We start from the raw sequence: 18104 nt of genomic DNA on the forward strand, positions 1-18104 counted from the left end.
CCAGGCCAGCGCTTTCTCCATCACTCCATCTTCTTAAAGAGTGATAAATGAAATTATTTTAATAATGCAAGTTACATTTTCAGGTCCAATTCCTTCAGCTCATTTGGTACTTCATGGACCATCCCATTTCTGTTCAGCAGTATGGGCTATGTTTGTAACTAGTTTCCAAGAATCCTATCAAAACTGGAAACATCCCAGGTTATTGCCGGTCACCTGGGTCCCTGTCCATGCTACAGCTCAGTGTCTCAGACAGCCATTTCCCCTTAACATAATGGTAGAAGTTTACATCTGTTGGATCTTTTCTTTTATGACGTCTTATTGGCTTTGTCTCAGATGCATTAGTCTATCATTACAGGCTGGGCCCCAGGGCTATTTCTGAAGTATAACTGTATGTTTTGTGTACCAATGGGTGCGCATGCAGGGGTGGTCTGTGGCTCTGAATCTGAAGTTTAACTGGTAATAATAATAATAATTATTAATTAACAATTTGAATATAATAAAATTTTATTGATAAAAATAATAACATTAGCCATCATTTATTGAGTGTTTGTTTTTTATAAGCCACTAAATTAAGCTGAGGTAGGGAGCACTTCAGGGTAAGGAAATCAATCATCTAAAGTCGGTGATGGAGCTACCAGTCAAATTCAGGCAGACTGACACAACGGTCCATTTGATTCTTTACAATCACTGCATTCTCTTGTCCTGCCCCATTCCGTAGCTCTTGTTTCTCTTCAGTAATTGTTCCTAACTCTTTGCTGCCTCAGCTCACCAAGTGGATGATAACTTCCTAGCACAGGTCACTTCCTTGGCCCATCCTGCCCACGTTTCTTTCGGCTGTTGGCTGGCTTTAACTCCATCTGCTGCTCTCACTGTGGCCCAGACGAGTGTCCAACATCACGAAAACCTCTGCTGTAGGAGACAGGCCGTGCACCCTCCAGACAAGCAGGAGAGGTCTTTCCTACTCTAGCTCCGCCCCACATCTTCCATCTGATTTCTCACACTTCCTTGAAGTCTCCTCTTGAGCCAGGCCAAGGAAAGTTCTTGAGAGCCTCTGCGGGTAACGTCCTCCTCACCTGGAATAAGCTTCTCATCCTTCCCAGCTATTCATGCAAGACTCGTATCCCGCATTTTCCAGGAACTTTTATTGTACAGAGTTCTTGGGTTGCCAGCAACAGAAACTGACCTTTAAAAGACCTCATTGGAATGATATGGGAAAGCTTACAGAATTTATAGAATCTGACCTGGCAGGCCCAGAAGGACGAGGAATAAGGGTACCCGAGGAGTCCGTGTAGGCAGAGTTAATAGGCAGCCCCTTCAGGGAGCCTCCAATGGGATAGATGTTGTACCCTTCTGTTTCCATACTCGAGATTCAAATTACTGGAAGAAAAAGCGGGAATGGCCTGGTGTGGGTTACTCAGTCACACATACCCTTTGGCTGTAGCACTTGAACTGATAATCCCACCAAGACTATGTAGTGGGTTGGGGCTGCAATCAAAAGGAAGAGGAAGGGATGCTGAGCAGGAGCCTCCCCTCCCTTCTGTCAAGCCTCAGACCCACATTACTGTCTTCTCTCATGGTGGCCTCTCACCTATCTGTCCTGCCTAAGGTTGTCATTTAAATTGTGTGCAGAGAAATCACTGTCATAGCCATCATTGTGCTTTGAAGTTTCAGAAGCACATATGTTGTCTTCCCCCAAAGTCTGTAAACTCCTTAGAGCCAATTACTGAGGCTCTTAATTTGTAGGTTTGCTAAGCACCCCACCATAGGCCAGGTAACAGCAGAGAGACTGGTTCCATGTTGGGTGGAGGAAGAGGAGATCAAGAGAGTGAGCACTCTGGGTAAGTGGGACACTTTCCCTGGGGAGCCCTTTACCCCTGGAATATGTCTATTCCTAGGTGAGAATGAATTGCACAAAGCTCAAGGCTGCCTCCACTAGGTCAGGCTCTTCTAGACTTCTGCCATGGTCATATGTGCTTTTAAAACTATTCCTGTCATTGAATATTCTATTATGCTTTTTTTCCCCTCTTAGTTTTTGGTTAAAAGCCCTTGTGAAAAATGCTGACTTTCCCTCTGCTAACCTATAATTTTGGAAAGAGCCTGGACAGGGATTCAAGACATGTGGCATCTGATGCCAACTCTGTCCCTAACTACTTGGCTGGTCATTTATTCACTCATTCATTCATTCATTCATTCATTCATTCAACAAGCAGGTATTGAGAATCTATGATGTTCCAGGCACTTCTCAAGGCACTACTTGGGACACAGCAGTGACCAAAGAGATGCAGCCCCTGCCCTACTGGACCTTATATTCTCGTGGGGGATCAGAGAGTTAGCAAACGGTTACAAGGCAGGGAGTAGATTACTCACTCCTCTGGGTCTCCGTTTCCAACCTCTATCTTGAAGGTATGAGACCTTCCAGAATCTGGATGAGGAGATGGAGAGAGAGACAGTGGGTGGGGAGAGGGAGATAGAGAGGGAGGGAGGGAGGGATGGAAGGAGGGAGATTTACTCTGCACAATATGAGTTCCACAAGTCTGTTCAGTGCTGTATCCCCAGCCCCTAGGACAATGCCTGACATATAATGGACACTTAATATCTGTTCAGTGGATGAATCACGTGGGAAAGGGACAGTTAAAGGGTGGTTGGGAGGGAGCATTTCCTCACTGTGACTTTAGGCCCTCGCATACACCCCTCTTTCTCTCTCCTATCTTGGGAATACTGCTCCTTCAGCACAGCCCCTTCTGTAGCTCCCCCACCTCCTCAGGCATTTGGACCCAAGTGGGATCCAGTCCCCAGAGTCCAGAATTGAACTGTGGAATCTACTGCTTCCTATTCTCCATGATGCTAAGAATAGATGCTGGCTCATTATCGACTATAACCCCAGGCTCTCCCTCCTCCGAAGGAAACCTTCCCCTCTGAGTCTTCCTGCTTCTTCCTCAGAGAGGAGAACGTTTGCTTCCTGGGGAACCTAACATCATCTTCCTTGATGGGTTTCGGCCTGGTGCACAGAGAGGTGCACACAGAAGGTAATGTCAATTGTAATAGACAATAGGGAGTGTTGGGGACTGTGGTAAACTGGCCAACATTGAACTTTTAAAAAGTCATGTGTGGGCCAAACCTCATCTGTGGGTGCCCTAAGATCAGTGGACCATCAGTTTATGGTACCTACCTGTCATTAGGAAGAAGCCAGAAAGACTCGTCAACATTCAGTCTCCACTCTGTAGCATGTCTCCCCTGTCGCACGTCTGCCTGACTGGAGGAAGGAGAGAGGAGGCCATGTCCGCTGGAAAACAGAATGTAGGTTACTGCCCTAAAATATTATCCTGCCATCTTCCACATTGGGCTTGGGATGAAACTTGTCTTGGGCTAAACTACATAAAATTGCTGTAGAGGCACAAGCACGGGCTTCAACAAAAGCTGAGAGAGAAAAGTCTGGGCCGGAAGGATCGATTTTCTGACAAATCAGTGAATAATTCTGAGTGGAACTAACCAGGCTTGTGTCGTGTCACCCTTTCGTTATAACCCATAGTTGAGTGAGTTGAAATCTGACCACCCTCCTGTGACTCCCCCATCCCCTCACTCCTGCTTTTCCCACACGTGTGCAGACACACTGCACATGCGTGCACACACACGGAGAGAATAAGAGGATGGAGAAAAGTACATTTTAGGAATAAGAAGCCTCAGAGAGATTCTAGAGCCTTCCTGAACAGGCCTGGAAACAAAAAGATGTAAGAGGATGATTATCAGTGGAAGGAATTTAACTTTCTTTGCCTCAAGGGAATGGAGAAGGTCTCAGGGAAAGAGCTCTGGGTAACAAATTAGCTCCTCAGCAAGGCGAATTCCTGAAGGATTCTAGCCACTGATGCCAAAGGAATAGGAGAGTAATCAATTAAAATTAACTTTTCCCCTCAGGATTCCAACTGATGTTACCCCACCAAGCATTGAGTCATATCTCCAGAGCTATGTCAGGTCAGGCCTGGATCGCCTATCATATTAGTTAAGGTTATACTGGTTTCAGGGATGAGAAATGGACTTGGGCTGACTTTAAACAAAAGGGGAATTACTGGAAAGCTCCTGGGGGCTTTTACGAAATCAAAGGAAAGCCAGTAAGCACAACTCGGTAAGGGAAGAAATGGAGTTCCACAGTCCATGTTTGTGTTGCCATTGATATGATGGTTTCAGTGCGTAGGCTTGCCAACTCTTTGGGGAAAGATCTTATGGTCTCTATGATTTTGCTTGGGTTCCTTAGAAGCAGAAGGATCTGGCACAAGTGATTTATGGGGGAGTGCTCGTGGGAGAAAGCAAGATGCAGCGGAAGTCTAGCCTGGCAAGTCTAGCCTCAGCCTGGCCCCACAGTGGGGTCTGGAGAGCAAATGATATTGCAGCTATCTCCTCTTGAAGCAATGGAGCCTGGCTTTTGAACCCCCATTTCCATCAGTTATTGGGTGTGGGCTGCCTCCTGGGGAGAGCAGGTTCTCAAGCATTTTGGGCCAACGTGATTCAAGAGAAGAGGGCAGTCGTGAGCTGCTTGCAGGCAACATTCACAGCAGCTGAGGGATGGTGCACTGCCCCCGCAAGGGGATCTGCACAGGGCACCAACTCCAGCCATGGCACCTGGCATGGGTAAGGTGTCTACCCAGAGCAAGCAGCCACTGAGAAAGAAAGGCAGAACCTTGAGGTCTAGATATGGCAGCAGGGGCTGTTTCCAGAGGAAAGTAAATGAAATTGAAGGGCACCGATGCCAAAGTGTCCAGCATATATGCTTAAATCACTTCCATTGAAAGTGCCCTTCTGGTCAGCAATTGGTATGACTTGCCTGACCTCTCTTGGTATGCATTTGAATTTGTGACCTTAACTCTAAACCCATTAAGGAAAATGTATGTTAGATACCTAGAAGTCGATTCTATAGGTCTTGGAGTATGAGTGTGTTCATCTTTAGTAGACATTCCCAGAATGGCTGTACCAGTTGATACTGTTTTAACAATGTGTGGAAGTTCTAGTTGCCCCTTACCAGCACTTGGTATTGCCTGCCTTTCTCACTTTAGCTATCGTATTGGATATAGAGTATTATCTCATAGTGGTTTTAACTTGAATCTCTCTGGTGACCAATGAAGTCAAGCACCATTTCATAGGTCTTTTTCTTATTGATTTATGGGAATTGTTTTTATATTCTACATGAGTTCTTCGTCAGATATTTATCTAACAAATGATATATGTAGGTTCAGATGTAGATATTGATCTAAATACACACATATAGAGTAAAAGATATATGTAATTTATAGATAAGATATATTTATTATATATTTTATATTTTAATACAAATATATTTATATAATATAAACATATATTTGCATTTGTACATCTAATTTTATGTATGAATTATGTTTAATACATATAATTGTATATAATGTATAATATATAAACATATTGTCACATATGTCTTCTACTCTTTCGCTTGCTTTTCTACTTTCTTAAAGATATTTTTTAATGAATACAAGCATTTAAATTTAATTTAGTCCAGTTATCAATTTTTTCCCTTTATTTTAGCATATTCTGTGTCCTACTTAGGAAATCTTTCCATAACACAGTCATATAGATATTCTATTTTCTTCCTAAAATCTTTATTATTTTACCTTTCATACTTAGACATACAATTCACCTGGAGTTTATTTTTTGTGTTATAAGTTAGGACTTAAGTTTGTTTTTAATATGGATAGCCAATTATCCAGCATCGTTTATGGAAATGACCATCCTTTCCCAAATGGACTACCGCTGTGCCATTTTTAGCATAGTCAAATGACAAAATGTGAATGGGTCTATTTCTGGTCTCTCTGTTCTCTTTTATTGGTTTAGTTGTTCATAGTTGTGCCAATATCACACTGCCTTAATAACTATAGCTCTATACTAAGTCTTAGGTTGACTGACTTGTTCTGTTTTTCCCAGTACATTTTGATTCCTCCTCACCCCAGTTTGAATGAGAAATAACTGACACATGACATTGTATTGGTCGAAGGTGTACAACATAACGATTTGATATATGTAACTTTCTGGGGTTTAAAGCAGAACTATATATCCTAGGAAACTGCCCAATCCCTGTCAAATGAGGACAATTGGTCACCCTACTAGTTTTGATATCTGGTTGCATAAATCCTTCAGCTTTGTTTTTCTTCTGCAAAATTACCTCAGCTATTCTTTACCTTTTGCATTTCTTTACAAATGTTAGAATCAGTTTGTCAATTTCCACTAAAAAAAACCTTCTGAGACCTTCATTGGGATTGCATTAATCTATAGATAATTTGATGAATTTGGCCACACATCTTTCATTTTATTTACTCCTACATATTTAATGTTTTTTGATGTTGTAAATAGTGGCATTTAAATTTTTCATTTATTTTTGTTATTGTGTCGCTAGTATAGAAATGAATTTTTTTATACTGATCCTCATCCAGTGACATAACTCAATTCACTCACTAATTGTAATAGTTTATAGATTCTTTTGAATATTATATGTATACGATCACATTGTAAAAAATGATAACTTTTTTCTTCCTTTACATTCCTTATGTCTTTTTTCTTTCTTGTCTTATTGTGCTGGCTGAAACTCTAGTGCAATGTTGAATGAAGGGATAGCGGACAATTATCTTTTAATTTGATTCTTGGAAAGATATTGTTATTTAACTTAACAATAAAAATATTGTTCTGAGGATAAAAATATTGTTCTGAGGATGAGTTTTACATACTGTGGCCAATAAGTAGCTTTATGGCAAGTGGATCTAATTGTATCCCTGCTTTTATACTAACATATCCTGGGAGTACCCCTAACTGGAGCCGAAGGAGATGACTTATTACATTCATCCACTTGGTGCTAAAGTTAGGATTAAAGTCCATGTTTCCTGACAAACTCCCTGTGAGTACATCTATTGGTACTCGTCTGCCTGGCATCCCTTCTCCCTCCTTTCTTCCCCTTTGTTCTTTCTCCATTCCAACTATGGGATTCCAGTGAGCCTCCCAATCATATTACTCCATCTCTTTGGCTACTGGGCCATAAACTGGGCCCATTAGTTTATTTCTCCCCAAAATTCAAATGCAAGGCTCTAGAAGCCTTGTGGAAGTGCCCTGGGAGAAGGCCTAGGAGTTTTCCAGTTTCCTGTCCTTCCAAAAGTCATGATCTCCAGTTTTTCCCTCAATTCTGGAACTGCTCAAGAATCTTTTTTCCAATAAACTCTCTTTCTTCCGTAGCCAGAGTCAGATTCTATTGTGTTAATCAGAGAATTATACTCCCTATTGTCTTTACCACCAACATTGAGCAAAATGGAAAAATTTTAAAAAATTTATTGTATTCTATTTATATTTATTATATTTTCTACGTATAAATTTTTAAATTGGGTCAAAACTAGTCATTGCATATTAAAATCATAACTATAAATTCCTCTTATTGCATATGCATAATTTGAGTCCATACATTCCAGGTTTATTTATCCTAAGAGATAGCTAGTAACCTAGAAAAAAGTTTTTATTTGTCCCCTTGAATCCTCTATTCTAGAGAAAGGCAAACTTTCTGTAAACGGGCAGAGAATAAATATTTCAGGCTTTGTGGACCATGCAGTTTTTCTCACAACTACTCAACTGCCATAGCAGCCATAGGTAGTACATATACAAATGCATGTGGCTGTGTTCCAATAAATAGACATTGAAGTTTTAATTTCATATAATTTTCATATGTCATATTGTTCTTTCAATTAAAAAAGCTATTTCAAAATGTTAAAATTCTTAGTTTGCAGGCCATGCCAAAGTAGGTGGTGGCCAGATTCATTCCATAGGACATAGTTTGCCAACTCCTGCATTGCTAAACAGAGGAAATATTGACTTATAAAATAGTAATAGGCGTTATTTATGGAATGTATAGTACCTTATTTGTCTGCTAAATTGATGAGCATGTATTCAAGGATATAACTATGAGACATTAACTGGATAAGATTTTCTTATTCCCAGGAATTCCTATGTAACATAGGAGAATGCAGGAAGATCATGCTATACGCTAACCTTCTCTGTAGTTGTTTTTTATTATCTAATCTTATAACGTATTAATTAGACAGTTATTGTTAACAAAGAATCAAAAGAAAATAAGGGGCTTTCAGATACAAATCACCTAGTCACTTACAGTAATAATGATGCCTAACATTTGTATGGCATGTGATAGTTCACAAAAATTACAGTTCCATATCTCATAAGATCTTCACAACAACCCTGGGGATAGAAAGGCAAGGTATTTATTATCCTAATTTAAAGAAGAGCAACCTGTCCGAGATTACACAAGGGACAAGGGAGTGAGAGAAATACTCCGGTCATAACTCTGAATCATAGTCTGAGTTGTTTCCATAAACTATAATGATACAGTTGTGCAATACGAAAACTGGGTAATGAGTAAACTCTGCTTCACCAGCTGAAGAATGCACGTCTCACCATAGAGATGTCTCTGGTTTGTCAACACATGTTCCACATGCCTGGATTAGTGGGAATTCTAGATCTCCCCTTCTGGTTCCACCCACTTCCCCCATGTGTCTAGGAAGCCCAGAGATCACAATCACAGCTGGCTGCTCTAGAAGGTGGTACCGTAGCTGCTGTGGAATCTGGGAGCCTGGTGTCATTGCTGACTCTGAAACATTCCTAAGCTGTGCCCTTGGAAAGCAAGGCCCTTGTCAACTTCCACTGCTGACCCACAGGATTTAAGCACAGTGTCCTTACACCTAATGAAGCCCTAGTTGAGATAATTATATCCCAACTTAGACCTAAGCTCCAGGTGTCAGTGAAAGCTTCAACTACCTCTACTTTGATCACCTGTGGACACACAGACCACCTGAAAGAAGTGACTTGAATTGAGCTTCCTTTCTTCATGGTGGCTGTTACTGGTATGGTGGCACTTCCCCTCAGTGGTTTTACAACAAAGAAAAGGAGATGCTCCTTTCCTCAGGATTTTACATTTAGACAAGTGCACCCACGCCACCTGGCTCAGGGATCCCAATGTTATAGTTCTTTGTATTCATTCACTCAGTCTATTCTCCAGGACACAAGTCAGGTGTAGAAATAAGGTGCCCGAAAGCTTTTATGTATATCTGTAAGTATGTACGTGTTTATTGATTTAAATTTTAACTTTCTGTTATGGAAAATTTAAAACTCACACACATAATAGAGAATACGGTATTATATCCCATCCTCCCATATTTCTTTCACTCAGCTTTAACACTTATCAATCCTCACCTAATATTGTTCCATCTGTCCTGCCACTTCCGTCCTTCCCTCTGAAGTATTTTGAAGGAAATCCTGGAGATCATAAAATTTCATCCTTAAATTATACACTATATGTCTCTGATACGCAAAAGACCGTCTTCAGAAACTCAATCATAATGTCGTTATGACACTGACAAAATCATTAACCCTTAATTAATGATAATCCCTTAATATCATTTAATATCCAATCTGTGGTCAAATTTTCCTATTGTTTAAAAAAATGTTTATTTATAATTGGTCTGTCAAATCAAGATCCACATACTATGTTTGGTTGTTAGGTCTCTTAAAGCTCTTTTAATTTATTAAGGTAACTTACTTGTTCAAGAAATCTTATCATTTGTCCTATAGAACTTTACATATTCTTGGTGTTGACAATTTCCTCTATTGTACATTCTCTCTTCTCCTTAAAAACTCCTTTCTCCTCCCTTCTCCCTATATTTAGGGGCTTAATTGGATTCAAACTCAAAATATTTTGGAGAGTAGAAAAATATTTGCCACAGGTGATCATTACCATAAAATTTAGTGAGTTACCATAGCAACTTCTATAGCAGACTTGTAAATTCTTTCTTTTCTCAGTGTCATTATAAACTTACTAATTTAAACAGCATTGATGTGGTAAGTAGGCAATGGTGAGCCACCACAGGTAGTTCCCAACTTTCAAAACTTAGGTACATCTAAAAATCTACCTAAAAATCAAACAACAAACTTACATGCTTTAGGAGGAATCTTTTCATGGAGAACTATACAGATCAAAATCTCTAAACATATCTAAATTTTTAGGTGCCACCTTTAACAATAAATGTTTCTAGGATTCTGTTTTTGTTATCTGATTTTCTTCTTTTCCTTCACTCAGTTTACTGGCCTTTGTTTCATGACTGTCTGGTTGTCTAATTGAGGCTAACAATATATTGCTTCTGGCATGCCTAATGATTTCAATCTTTATAGCATTCAAATTACATTTATGAGACCTACATTCCTATAACTAGTATTTGCACTTTCATTTTTTATAAAATAAGAGCAAATATAAACTCAAACAGTTGAACACTATTCTAATAACTGAACCGAATGCTACTATGTAGACAAAGATGGGGATGTGGCTCAAACTGAAGCACTAACAGAGAGTGTCACTGTGTGAGTGCAACGTGCTTCTCAGCTGACGTACCGCAGCCAGATTTAGTGTGGAAAAGGAGGGTTAGGTGTTCTGACAGAGACTGCACCAAACTGTTATTAACCATGACATGCTGGATTGTTTCTGCCAGCTTACTTGCTGTATCTCCACAAGACAGTTTTACAAGAGCAGAAGCCATACCTGTATTGTTCATTTACTCCCAGCATCCAGTAAGTTTCTTTTAAAATGCAATTTAACAACTGATATATGTAAGAGAAAAAACTAGAACGGTTTTGAGCACTGAGAATCATAATTAGATCTAGTTTTTTGGTTATATATTTTGTGTGTTTCGACTGGGGTATTGGTATTATAAAGCCATTTTTCTTTAAAAATTGATTTATCTGAAGACAGATATAATTCCATCCAGAAATGTTTTGAAAAGCAAACAATCAAATCAAAGCAAATCACTAATAATTCCATTTCTTAAGGTTAACATTTGGGTGTCTTTTCCAGTATTTCTCTATGTCTGTATAATATTGAACAGTACTGGAATCACCTAGAACTTATTGTTTGGTAACCTACTTTTTACATTGAAATACATGGTTAACACTATCCTATGTCACCTTATCCTACAATAGAGAATTTTAATAGCTATATTTCATTTCATATTTACTTTTCAAGTAACCAGACCCAAACCCAATTTTCACACATAAAATTCTGTTGAAGAGGACCACAGGGGAGTGATTCTGATCAGAATCGTGCTTAAGAAAAGTGGGCTATTCCATGGCATGCACAGCCCCAGGATGTGAGATTAACTTCAACTATTCATTTAGTTTGGTTTGATTTTCTGCCAGTCTTATGACCAACTTGAAGCAGGTCCTAGAACAGAGAATGTTATGTTTGGTGTTCAGGGAAGCAGTGAACTAGAGGAGCCATCCCAAATTCCAGAATAACAGAGCCAACATTCTCTTTACACCAAAGTTATCCATTTCCTGCAGCAAAATGAACTAAAATGTTAAAAATGCATACGTTAGGTCAAACATCTTGTGGTGAAAGTGATCTGTTGGTGTAGAAATGGAAATGGTGATGCTGAAAAAAAGCTGAAAACAGACATATCTGCAGACACATTTTGCTTTTAAGATTCTGCACTGTGTAAATGTCCTTCTGGAAGATGAACTTAAGCTGATTCATTGTCACTTGCTTCTACAATGGTTTCCCAGGCATCTTAGCTGGCAGCCACCCTACCCCCGGGGTATTGAGGGCAAATAAAAATGTTTCAGGCAGACAATAAGAAAGAATTGTAGGACAAGAAACTACCTGCAATACCTAGGTGGGAGTAACCTGGAAAGTGATGTGCTGAAATACTGATCCTTCCAGCTGGTTAAGTTCTATATTCATACATTTACTTTTTTGTGATGTTCACTCATCAATGACAAGTGAACACCTGACAGCCTAATGATTCAGGGAAAAATGCACTATTGTGTATGGAATTGGAAGAGATTCAAAGTGAGTGCCATGGCATTACTAACTTCTTTTATAAGCTTAAGGAAGGAACAACACCTAGGCCTTTGAGTTACCTGGTGTAGTATGTGTTGATTTTTGACCATCAATCTCCATTTCCTTATTTTGGTGACAATACTCCATTTTTAATTCTGGGAAGCCACTCCTCTCCTATAGCCTGCGTTTTTTGGGTGAATCAGAGGTGAAGCATATGACTCATATTGGGCCAATCACAGTACAGAATTTTCCCACTAAATTTAAGGGAGGGACAGGTCATCCATGTTGGTTCAATTAGTGAATCTAGGGACTACTTTCTTGCTGAACTAAAGTCTTGCTGGACATGAAGTCTGAGTATAAAGACAATATGGAAGAGGAAAGCTGAGCCTTTTCTTCTTAAGGTCTCTTTTGTCTGATGATATAAGCATGAGTGGCAAAAGATCAAAAATTCTAACTCTACTTTTATTTTCGTAGGACAGCTAGGAGTACTTAAAGACTTATAGGAAAATTGATGCTTTATGACAATAAAAAAAATAAAAAACTCTATATTAGCATGGTTTATTATATGAACATTGTAAAATGTCTTTTAAGAATATGGCATTATATAGATCTTTTCTTAAGAAATGTATAATCTGCTTGGGAAGATAAGACTAACAATAGAAATCTAAAGTCTATAGAACATAAGTGAACTGCAGACAGTAATGCATATAAATATTCTTAAAGGCAATATACAGTAACTGATAGCTCTCTACAAAGTCAGCCTAGAATAAAAGCATGAGTAACAGGCTTTAGGTTAAACTCTGTCTCATTCTCAAGTCACTGGTACTTGTATTCCCGATCTTTAGGTGGATTCAGACATTTGTATTTCCTACCTGGATATTTCCTCTGAATTACTGACTTGTACATTCAATTGCCTCTTTGATATCTCTACTTAGATGTCCAACATGTACCTCAAACTTACCTCATCCAAAAAGTCTTTTCCTCCAAACCTGCTTGATCTAGACTCCCTTACAAATTTCAGTAGATGGCAATCCCACTTTTCAGCTGCTCGGGTCTAAAACCTTACATGTAATCTTTTATTTTTCTCACATCTCGAATTCATTCCATAAGCAAACCTATTGGCTCTATCTTCAAAATTTATTCAGACTCTAATCACTTATTACTACCTCCATTACTACCTGAATTATTGCAATAGCCTAACTGGTCTTCCCAACCTCGCCCTTGCCTCCTCTAAAGTCTATTCACAATACAGCAGTTAAAACAGCCTTCTCATTTTATTAGGAAGTATTTCAAATATACAGCAAAGTTGAAAGAATTTTAAGTGATCCATCTGTATACCCATCATCTAGATTTTACCATTAAGAGTCCTTTTAAAAAAATGAGAGATTGTATAGCTCCTCTGCTGAAAGTTCTTCAACAGCTTACTTCAAAGAGGAAAAGCCAACTTCTTACCGTGGTCTACCAGATCCAGCACGATCTGGTCCCTACTACTATTCTTCCATCTTGTCCATTACTCTTCAGCCACACTGGCCTCCTTGTTGCTCATATATGGCAGAGTGCATTCTTACTTTAGGGCTTTTGCACTTGCTGGCTCTTTGCTTGGGATGCTCTTCCCCCAGGTATCTGTATGACTTATCTTTCTTTGGATCACCTCATTAGAGGTCTTCTCTGACTCTTCCAAGTATTAGGTTGAATAATAAAACTCTAATAATGTCATCCAATCAGGTTGACTTATTATTCTAATGTCGTTCTGAGGTTTAAAAAAAAATGATGTAAAAAGATCAGTAATTTTAAATCGTTCAAACTAATAAAATAGCAAGACCACCCTACCCTTTTATTCTTACCTGGGTTCTGTGTAGCACTTCTCATCATCTTGTGTACTATTGGTGTATTTTCTACAAGATCCTCAAAAATAGGGGCTCTTTCCATTTTTTTCCACTGCTGTGTACTCGTGCACAAACTAGTACTTGGCCCACTGTGGGCACTCAGTACATATTTATTTAAAAAATGAATTTTCATTGAAGCCAGAATGATCTTTTGAAAACACAAATCATGTTATTCCCAATAAAAACTCTTCAATTGGTTTGCAGTGTTTCCAAAGATAGGGATCTTTACCAAGGCTATAAGACTTTGCATGGTGGGCCATTACTTAATTCTCTAGACTCATCTTACATTATCCCCCTCATTTTTTCAGACTCTGGAACCCTGCAGGTTCCATCATGAGGTTTTTACATTCTTCCTTGCTCTTCCTCTACCTCTACATCAAATTCACTCTGAGGCAGTTTTAAATCTTGGCTAAAAGCACCTCTTGCTGGGAGAAGCCATTTATAGGCCGAGTTCCACTTTAATGCCCTCATGTACCACATACTTACTCTTAGTAATACCTATTAGGATTATAAAGTTACTTTTGTGTGATCATTTGTCTCCCTTACCAGACACTTAAGTTTCATAAGAGAAGGAAACAGCTTTATTTTTACTTTCCATTAGATCTTTAGCATCTAGGAAGTACCTGGCACATAGTAAGAGCTTAAGACTCATTTAAAAATAGACCCTGTTGTGTCCCTGTGTTACTAGTGCCTAACTGGGTGTCTGGTACACAGTAGATGAATAAGTTTCTAAATGAGCCATAATAAAAAATAAAGATGTTTGATTACTCATTTATAATAAGAATATAATGCAGAAGAGCCATCACTTGATTATCTGTGATTAGCCATTCACACATAATTGATACCTACACAAAATCTCAAATTCTCCCCTCTCATCAACCTTTCCTCATCACTTCAAGACAGAAGAAAGTAAGTTCCACATTTTTCCTTTCCTTTATTTTGTTTACTCTCTGGTGGAGTAAAGCATGAGCTGCTCTGGCTAGAAGCCATGCAGAGCCAGAACTAGCCATAAACGAGATCTGACTTCTGAACCAATAGACCATGGCACTCTCATTTGGATGTTTAGAAACTTTTTTTTTTCTTCAGTCAAATGAGGAGCTCTGCATTCTTTTTTCTTTTTACTTTAATAGGAATCTCTTTGAAAACATTTCAGTGGTCAGAGGACGAATTAAAACACACACATACACGGGTTGTATAAATTTACAGGTTTATTAGGGCAGAATGATATGGAACAGTATAAGAAGCAAAAAAGCAAAAATCTTACAAATGAATAATTTTTAAGTGTGTCGACCCACATAATTTTTTAGTAAACTTGTAATTCCAGACGAGCACTATGGAAAGCTTGTTGACTTTGTCATCTGCTAAATTAGGAAAAGAGCCAAATCAAACATAATAGAAACGAATTGTTGCCAAATGGTCATTTTTTTTTGATATAATGAAATGCAAAGAAACTAAACACCTGAAGAAGATAGTCAGATGTCATTTCCTAGTTTTAATAATGTATTATAGGTATGTAAGATACTACCAATGGGGGAAACTGGGTGAATTGTACATAGGACTTACTACTCTTTTTGCAATTGCTTGTGAGTCTACATTATTTCCAAACAAAAAGTAAAAGAATAAAGAAGACATTAAGAAAAAAATAGTAAATCTAGATAAGAAATTTTTAGAAAGAGAATATTTGTTATATTTAAAACAAATATACATAGTTGAAGACTTGTTTTCAGGTTTATATACGTTTGTAAGGAGTTAGACAAAATTTTAAAAATGCTTCCAAAACACACACACACACACACACGCACACACACACACACATTTACTAATAAAAATATTAAGCTCTGAAAAGTGGCATCTTATTTTTAATGTTTGAACTAATGATGTTTTTCAGAGGTGTGTACAGAGTAAAAAACATGGTATTGTATTTGCAAAAGACAACTTAATTTTGTGAAAACCACAAAAATGAATGTTTGCTCTTAGGAAAGGAAAATTTTTGTTTCCTGACATCATCAAAGAAAAATGTGAAGGATCTGATATGAAAGGAACAAAAATGTACAAATCTTACCATCTCATTCCTTAAAAACTGTATAAATACTTGCAAAATTTTCCTTCATCTATTAAATTGTCCCTAGAGCAGCCAGCCCACACAGACCTGGGGGCATTTACATGTCAAAATATTCCATAAAGATCTGGGAACACATATTTTTGGCAGAAAGATCACTTAGTGGGCAGGGAAAGACTGCTTGTGAATAATCCATAGTGATGCATTCAGTAAAATGTTAGCATCGTACTTTATAACACTCTTGAAATTGTTCAAAGGACACACGACAGTATGAACTCTTAGAACAAGTGACGTAGGTCACTTGTTCTAAGAGTTCATACTGTCGTGTGAACTCGACACGTGCTAAATAGATGGCAAATATCTCATAGGGGGAGATGTAAAAATACAGAGAAGTTCCAAAATTGCCTCTTTTACACTCTACCTTAAAGTATATTTTCATAATAAAACTCTAAAATCAAAATAGAAGTCTGCTTGCCCACTTTGCTTATATTTCCCTCTTAAATATTAAAGTACAGCAACATGGCCTAAAGGGAATTAGGGTCAAAAAGATCTGAGTTCAAATTTTGGCTTTTCTAGATGCTAGTTTTGTTACTTTAGGCAAGTCACAATCTCTCTGAATCTCAATGTCTTTGTTACCAATATACCCATATACTGATCCCCATATTTCAAGGTGGGTTCTAGTATTGAAAGGGGTAATATACTTAAGTGCTAGCACAATGCTCTAATAGTAGGTACTCAGTGTGAGCTCCCTCCTAGTTTTCCCAGAAGACACAACAAAATATTTGTTAGTTTGGTAAGAGCCAAAACAAGTAGTTAAAGAGTAAAATAAAAAGGGCAGGAGAATATCATCCTAATATTATCCAAACAAGCTTTCTATAATTATGCAATTAAATAAACTAATATTTAATAAACATCATTGAGTTTATTGGTATTACTCAGGTAATGCATTACTATCTGAATAGGTTCTCTCTCTTGCAAGTCGACTTTTTATTCCGTCTTTAAATGATTTAGCAAAACATGTCAGTAAGCCTTTGTTCAGATCATAATATAATATGATATTCTAGGAAGATTAAGCTCCTCTTGATCCCCGTATAAGTCATTTTATTCATGGGTCTGAGAAAAATAGTGACATGGAAAGAGAAACAGTGAAAGGTTGAAGAAACTGTCTTTCAAGCTGATGGTATAATTCTCCCTGCGATCAAGCATCTGTTATGTCTCACACTCTAGAAACCAAAGTTCCTTAATTCATGCCTTGAACCTCTTTTATCAGTGCCATAGTCCCCACTATGAACTCTAAGGGACGAGCAAGGCTCCTGAAACTGCAGAAGTACAGAAACAGCCCTTAGAGGGCTTTAGGGACAGGTTCTTAACATGGAATCCGTGGGCTTATTCAGGGGGTTCTGGAACCTACACTCCCTGTATATAGAGTTGTGTCTAAGTGTATGTTGTGCCTTTTTCTCAGTAGGCTGCTCAACTGTCACTTCCTTCTCGTGGTATTCTCTAGCCATCCTATTCTACCAAAGAGCACATAATGTTTTTCATCATTCTTGCGCATTTCCTGCAGAGCCTACACAACCTGTCATTACCTTGTTTGTTTGCTAAATCCGTCTACCACAACACTAGAAGGTAAGCTTCCCCAAAAGGAGGATCCTGGTCTTTCTCCAGTTCCTTGCACCTGGTGGGTCTCGCAAGATACTTCTGAAACGAATGACAGTTCCCTGTGTATCAGCTATCTAATGGACTTTATATCCACCGCCCCCACCCCAAGCATTCTTCTCCGGAAATTTAAAAAATCACGGGTTTTCATTTTGAAAATAAGGCTTTTAGCATTTCAGCCACACCCATTCACCCTCGCACACTCGTTTCCTACAGTGGGCACTGCCACCCCGGGCCACTTACCCAAAACCACTAGGCTGGACAGTTTAGAGGTGACCAGGAAAGGTGCAGCCTTGAACCTGCACACTCATCAATTCAAATCTCCGGCCCAGCTCCCGGGGGCGGAGGAGCTAGGCAGGAACCGCAGGCCAGGAGGAGCCACCTCTAGGCCGTCTCGGGACTCCGCCCCAGCGGCGGTCGCGCCCCGCTGTGCTCCGTCCAGCGCGGCCCCAGTAGCTCTCAGTGGCGGGGCAGAGTGGCAGGAGAACCGTCCCCCGGGCGGCGCACAGCTCGCCGCGGGAAAGCCGGGTGCACTTCGCCTGACCGAGATTAGACCCAACCCGCAGCGCGCGCCGCCGCGGCTACAACTGCTTCCGGGTGAGCGGGTCAC

The 18104-nt window shown here is 39.1% G+C and overlaps 1 long non-coding RNA gene across 1 annotated transcript; it reads right to left on the bottom strand.

The window, feature by feature from the left end:
- Nucleotides 1-490: 490 nt before the first annotated feature.
- On the bottom strand, nucleotides 491-17978 carry LOC120586765 (uncharacterized). The gene is made up of 3 exons (XR_005648793.1): nucleotides 17738-17978; nucleotides 3170-3283; nucleotides 491-1377 (listed from the first exon to the last, which is right to left on the bottom strand). It is a non-coding gene; the product is annotated as an uncharacterized LOC120586765 (long non-coding RNA).
- Nucleotides 17979-18104: the final 126 nt, after the last annotated feature.

The sequence above is a fragment of the Pteropus medius genome, unplaced genomic scaffold (assembly GCF_902729225.1).
Source record: "Pteropus medius unplaced genomic scaffold, Ma_sr-lr_union100, whole genome shotgun sequence".
NCBI classification, from domain to species: domain Eukaryota; kingdom Metazoa; phylum Chordata; class Mammalia; order Chiroptera; family Pteropodidae; genus Pteropus; species Pteropus medius.